The sequence below is a fragment of the Alexandromys fortis genome, unplaced genomic scaffold (assembly GCF_014885135.2).
Source record: "Alexandromys fortis isolate MF-2015 unplaced genomic scaffold, M_Fortis_MF-2015_v1.1 scaffold_19, whole genome shotgun sequence".
NCBI classification, from domain to species: domain Eukaryota; kingdom Metazoa; phylum Chordata; class Mammalia; order Rodentia; family Cricetidae; genus Alexandromys; species Alexandromys fortis.
In genome coordinates, this window is record NW_026067890.1 from 9,969,792 (window position 1) to 9,976,448 (window position 6,657).

Sequence of the window (6,657 nt, forward strand, 5' to 3'; positions counted from 1 at the left end):
CTCCTTCCTAAGTTTAAAATTCAACTATTTTTTCTTCAAGTTTATATAGTAACTCTCTTCTCCCTCTTTTTGTTCTGTAATGGACATAGTTTTTAGAATATGAAGCAAGCAGCGAAGTTTGGTCACTGTTACTACCACACTTACCTTTTAAATTAAGAGGAAGAAATCTGTGGGTATCAAGATGTAGGCACACAATACATATATTCATATACATATATAAAATACATAGTTTTGTTTGTCGGCATGTTTAATTGTCTGTCTTCATCAGGGCCTCAGTATGCAAGCCAGATTGACTGTGAGCCTACACCCCTCAAACTTCAGCCTCAAGTGCCAAGGTACAGGCAGCAGGGGAAGCCCAGCTAGCCTGTCCTCTGTTTGTATCTGACCTTTACCAAGAGCACTGTTTCTTTCGTGGTATTTGAGCTGCTGTTTGGTATCATGTTCCTGAGAATGAGGGACTTCCTTTTCTACTTGTTATAATGTAGATTAGATATAACTTCTATGAATTTGTCTAGGACTGTCTTCATTTCTCTTTCATTTATAAAGGATTATTTTGCTGAATATCCAGTTGACATTTGACATTTTGGAGGGGGGAGGACCTTGGACTTTCCACAGGGCAGGGAACCATGACTGCTCTTAGGATAGGAGAGGGAGGGAGAGAGGAGTGGGGGGAGGGGGAGAAGAGAGGGGGGAGGGGGAGGGAAATGGGAGGCTGGGAGGAGGCGGAAACTTTTTTTTTCTTATTCTCAATAAAATAAAAAAAATGAAAAAAAAATTAAATGTAAGTCTACTAACACCTTCTTGAGCAGAGGTTCCATTTGAGTCATTTTGAGAATGGTGGATATGTTTAATATTTTCAATTAGCAATAATCACAACTTGGATAAACCTCATTGGCTATGATACTGCCACTGTGCAAAGCTGTGCTTGATGTTTTAATTATGACTTGGTTTCACAGATTTATAGTACATCTACAAGTGTGGTGAGTTCATTGGAGCACTAACTTTAGACATAGATGTATTGTGTGCATTAATTAAGACAAATGACATTTTGGTAAAATAATATACAAATGCAAATTATTTGAAAGCATGAACACAATTTAAATAACAACATTCAAATCTTATAAGACCCTATTTGCTCAATTTGGTTTAGTCTTGTATTTGGTTCTAATAAAAAATGTAGTTATTTATATATGTGAATGACCCATAGGCTGGAGTATGCTAATTAAAAATAAATATGGTCTATAAAAATCATCATAGCTATTTTGGGAGGTTCTCTTCACTATACCCAAGATGAATGGCTCTCTCTTTGTTCTCAGTGCAGTGTGTACAGGTTGGGGTCAGAGTCATTTATGAGTGACAGAATGCAGCCATCTTCAGGAAACATGTCCGTGTTTCCTATCAACCGAGGAAGAATGCAGCTTTTCTGGGCAGGTCTGATAGTTCTGTCCACAAATCCAGCCACATGGTTCCTGTACTCTTGAGCTGCTGAGCTTTTTTTCTTTTGTCTGACTGGAGGACTTGTGAGCTCCAGGAAGGAAGGGAGAGAAAACAGAGAGTAAAGGGAACATTCCAACTGTGCTGTTGGGAAAACCTCTTGAGGCCATCACAGCAGAGACGTACTTTCAGTCTTTCCTGTGATTTCACTCATGTCAACTCAGGGGCTACAAGACTACTGAGAACACAGTTTTTCTTCTAGGTGGCCATACATACACATATGTACACAGAAATGTTTTCTCCTTATGGGATTGGTATCTCACCCCTAAAATGATGTTACCTCATACCTGGTAATTTTGTCTCTGATCCATATTTTACATTTTAGCTCAATTAGACACAAAATAGCTTAATTTGGGGGTCACAGGGAAGGAAAGGAACATAATGATAATGCGATATACTTGATAGAAAATGGGACCTGTGTTTCCAGTAAAAGAGTACATCAAGTCTATTTCCAGGAAGGAGTAGATGCACTGAATGGCTCCAGTGTCTAACTGAAGGTCCATATCCCAAGACTGTAGGCTAGGTGTAAATTCTCAAGCAGTTATTTTTCTAACCTTTCTCACACATGTTTGAAAGCACACTTGGATTTCCCTTGCGCTTAGGCTCCTACTTATTTTTTTCTTTATTTAAAAAAAAAGCCTTTAAACTGACTAAAATATAAAAGCTTAATTTGAAGTTTACTATTTTTATTTTTAAGAGGTTGAATGAGAATACTTAACTTATTCCAATGTCAGACAATAGCTGGTATCCAAGGCATGACTGCCACGGTCAGGATTTTCATATCATAAGAAATCTAAAATATTCCCAACTGTGCATGCAATGCTGAACTTATGATGCTCTGTAATCAACTGAATTATAAAAAACCATGGTTTTCTTTTATAACCTAAAAAAATCAATGAAGTGCAAGAAAGGAGGGAGAGAAAACAGCACAATAATTAGCTTTATCTCAGCAAGCATTGCAGAAGCACACTGTCATGCTGGTGTTCCTAATTACGAGGTAAGAAGCCTGCCAGTGACACCCGCAACGCCTTTTCTTGGGCTGAAAGTCTAATACCTCTGAGAGCACAAAATTAGCCCAGTCATCATTAGCAGTCTGCAACAGTTCCTGATTCTGATACATGAATACTTAGAACATTATGAAATTCCTTGTGAAAGCCTTCTGTGGTCACGATCTCAGTGGATCTACGTTGCCTGGAGATCTCTATTTGTGCTAACAAAAGATAAAGGGAATGCCGACTACACTATTAATGTTTCCCAAAGACTTTGCAGCAACTAACTAAAGATGTTTTAATTTGATGGATCAATTCCACATGCAAAGCACTGGGAAATACACTACTCAGATACTTATTGCACAAAATATTAAATAAAAGTAAGAAGGTGGCAGTTGTAGTAATTACTGAAAAATCTCTGATAACGAAAGACAGGCACAATGATTCCAATATGTTCTGATTAAATGTTACTTTTTCATATACATAATTGTATAATATTCTTGTAAATGTCTTGCATGTTTAGTTGAAGGAAAATGCTTAAATAAATAAAAAAATAAATTAACTCTGTTATGAAAATTTGGAAATAAAAACTTTACATACTGAAATTAACGATATCCAGAGTCTACACATCTCAATGGACTTCTCTACAGTTAGAATAGTCACTCTGAAGCTGAGGAGCTTTACTTTGGATTTTATACTTTTATTATCAAATGTATCTTTATGTACTTATTTACCACCAAATCAAAAAAAAATCTATGGTAGAGTTAGAACCAGAAAAACAATTAGTTTCATGTCCTCTTTCATAATAATTTTCTTGATAATCTTAGAATTCATCAAACTGAGCCTTCGCACAATCAGCGTTTGCAGCCGTACACTGACAGCAGTTCCTCGGGCATCTAGTTTGAACACGACCCTCGCTACATGACTACACTCTTTATTGCATGTTCTCGGAACAGCCCTGTCATCCCACAAAATCACACATGAACACAGTTGTATGAGATAAAAATGAAAAAACATATTCTTCTAAACCGCAAGATTTTATTGTCTAAAATTTTCTTGGAAAGTAGATATTTTGTTGTGGATAAAATATAATCGCTTGACACAAGATATCAATTAAGCTTGACATTTCAGCAAAGCATACACACTAGTTTGGCCTAGGATAGGAGGGTCACATGGAAACTAGGTTCAACCTTAAACCCCAACCCAGGGATCAAGATTGTCGAGTGGAGAGCTGGCTTCCAGACTGCAGCTCTGAGGACAGGCGGCACTGGTTAGAGGACACAAAGTTTCAACTGGGAGAAACTTATGATAAGTATGCAGGGTAGATAAATGTGTTGCTTTGTGTCCAACAATACCCCATTCACGGTACTTGGTTTAATAAGTCTGTGCCATCTTAGTTTTCTCTATTGGTTTAATGAAGTCCACCCAGCCACTCTGGGAAGTGTGGAGTTCTTAGTGACTTGGTGAGTTGCAAACCCAGACTGAAAGCCCAAAGATTTTTACATTATATTTGCTTCACCCAGACTGAATTCTACAAGCTCAGCCTGTGCATAGTTTCCCCCTTTCTTCGTCCTTCTCATGTCCGTCATTCAGAAAAGCGTAGTGGCCGTCTTTGCTCTGTTCAGATGCAAAGCGGAACAGGCACGAAGGGCTGTCTTAGGATCTGCCTCTCTGAGTTCTTGAGCATCTGGCGACTAACAATTTACAAATCTCAGAGGATTGTAACTCTAGACCCAGAAGTAAACTCATGATTTTAAGTGCCAGAGACTTAAGCTAGGTCTCAGGCAGAGCAGGACCTGGACTTTCAAAGCTGGAGGCCCTGAATCTGGTTGCTACTGTTGCAGAACCCAAATTTTTAGGGGCAGGATTCTCAAGAGTAGTTTTAGTGCCGCCATTCTTGTTATGGCTTCTTTGGGTATAAGAATCCCCAGTTCTTATTTTTTCCTCTTTTCATGTATGTGTGGTTAACAGAAATACACATCACAAAATTTGTCATTTTAGCAATTTTAAGCATGCGGTTGAGCGGTATTGAATACAATGAAAATGTCACAGAACCATCACCCTCATTAGTTTGTATACATTGTTTTCATATTGCAAAAGTCTATAAGATCACAAGATTCTCTCCCTTTTTATTCCTGTTCGCTCAATTCAAATAGACCGTAATTATACTTTGTCTCTCTGATTGTGCTCTTATTGTTCTGTTTTTATGAAGCAGGTCAGCCTGAAACCTTAGCTGCCTCCAGTGCTGGACTCACGTGTGTGCAGCATCAGAACCATCTGTCTCTATGATGGTTATCAGTACACATATTTCATATAGGTGGAATAAAATCCTGTTTGTCACTCTGTTAGTAGCCTATTTCATTGCACAATGCCTGCAGATCTTATCCATGCTATGACATGTCAGGCTTTCTTTGGCTCTAGAAGCTTTGCAAACCTGTGGACCACTTTTAACGCCTGAGATATGATGTCCGGGTTCTTCATGTCTTCTTGCATTTAATAGGTTCAACTCCTCATCCTTTTCCATTTTTTTTTTTAGTATTTCCCCTGTCTCTGCTGCCTATTCTACTGTGGAACTTCTCACCCAACTACTAGGAGTTGTGTAAACTGAGAATCACAGTCCTGGGAAGCCTGGAGATAGCAAACTTGGGCATCCTCTGTAGTTTGCCACCTTCCAGTTTCTGTTGTTTGTAGACCTCAGAATTGGAAGCCCAGGATTTCATCATTTCTTAGTGTTACCTGTTCCTCTGGATTTACACATGATAAAGACCTCCAGGAAGTGATGAAAAGCTTTTAAGAAAAGCCCTTAATGGGATCATTGTGGCTACACCCAAGAGGAAGTGCACAGGAGACGTTTCCTGGACTTGTGCACCATGCCTTAGAAGCAGCCGGCTTTACTACCAGAAAAGAGGCCGGCATACAATGCTCAGCTGAAAACTCCACTAGTCACACCCTTACATGGGCATAGTTTGTCACATCTCCTATTACCAAACTTAATACCACACCAGTCACAAGCCGCACTTATAAGGAGCCCAGCCTTGCAGCTACTGCAGGCTTTCTGCTGAGGCGTCAGGAAGTGCCTCCTTCCTACACTGAGTGAGAACAGCTGCCTACTGAGCAGAATTATCTAGAGTTCACCAAGGCATGGAATCTGTAAAAGTGTCGCTGGGTGGCAGGAGCTGTAATGACTGGAACAAGGCCTCTGAAACAGATACCTTTGCTTCAACAGCAGACCTATTTACAGCAATCTTTGCGACTAGGTACTTTCTTCAAAGACCATGAAATGTTTAAAATATCCCGACTCTAGTCACTGACTGAAGATCATCAGGAAAGGGAGAACGAGTCCGTTCATTTCTGCTGCTCATTACTTCACAGAACTGGTTATGAGAAGTCAGGAAGAAAAACGTGGGTTCATAATGAAAACCTAAAGGGTGTTTACGTGTAACGCAATAATGAATTAGGTAAAATATGGTGATTAACAAGATAGTATGCTAATGGAAATTTTGAGTAAAATACATTAAACATGTAAGAAGAAAAGAGCAAGCATATGTTGAATGTTGATCAGTATTATTATTTTTATATGGTGAATATAAATAAGAAGCAGCTAAGTGTTTACAATGACAACAATGGCAGTTACTGAAGTGGAGTGAAATTAGCATGCTCGACAACAAAACTGAGTCAGTGTATTCCCAAAAAGTCAGACTTGTCAAATACTGCTAGAATCTTTACTATTGTGACTTAAATGAAATGTTCGAATATAGTGGCATAGGTATGTTATCTCTTTTTTTATTGCTTGATTTTATTGAGCTCTACATTTTTTTTCCGCTTTCCTGGCTTCCTCTCCCCTCCCCTTCAACTTTCTCCCATGGTCCCCATGCTCCCAATTTACTCAGGAGATCTTGTCTTTTTGGATATCAGTATGGCAATTTCTCAGAAAATTAAGAAACAACCTTACTCAAGACCCAGAAATACCACTTTTGGGTATATAGCCAAAGAATGTTCAATCATATCGCAAGGACATGTGCTCAGCTATGTTCCTAACAGCATTGTTTGTCATAGTCAGAACTTGGAAACAACTTAAATGCCCCTCAACAGAAGAATAGATAAGGAAAATGTGGTATGTTTATACAATGGGGTACTACAAAGCAGAAAAAAATAATGGCAACTTGAAATTTGC

The 6,657-nt window shown here is 38.7% G+C and overlaps 1 non-coding gene across 1 annotated transcript; it reads right to left on the reverse strand.

Moving 5' to 3' along the window:
* Positions 1-753: 753 nt before the first annotated feature.
* On the reverse strand, positions 754-921 carry LOC126512643 (U4 spliceosomal RNA). Its single transcript, XR_007595122.1, has one exon. It is a non-coding gene; the product is annotated as a U4 spliceosomal RNA (small nuclear RNA).
* Positions 922-6,657: the final 5,736 nt, after the last annotated feature.